The following is a 209-nucleotide window of genomic DNA, read 5'->3' as shown; positions in this document are numbered from 1 at the left end:
TCTTAAGATGCTCTTAGCACTGTATGATTACTCTATTACTCTACTCTCGTTAATCTATGAGCAGTTTGAAGTGATACTTAAGTTACAAAACTAAAATGAATCATTAGAAGGATTTTATGATCTACTTCGGCTTCTACGATGTTTTCGGGGGGAGAGGTCCTGGTTGCCATGTGCTGTTTTAACACACTTTGCCCCCTGTGTGTATGTCA

Source organism: Xyrauchen texanus, chromosome 12 (genome assembly GCF_025860055.1).
Source record: "Xyrauchen texanus isolate HMW12.3.18 chromosome 12, RBS_HiC_50CHRs, whole genome shotgun sequence".
Lineage (NCBI taxonomy): Eukaryota > Metazoa > Chordata > Actinopteri > Cypriniformes > Catostomidae > Xyrauchen > Xyrauchen texanus.
Note: the sequence above shows the minus strand (reverse complement) of the source record.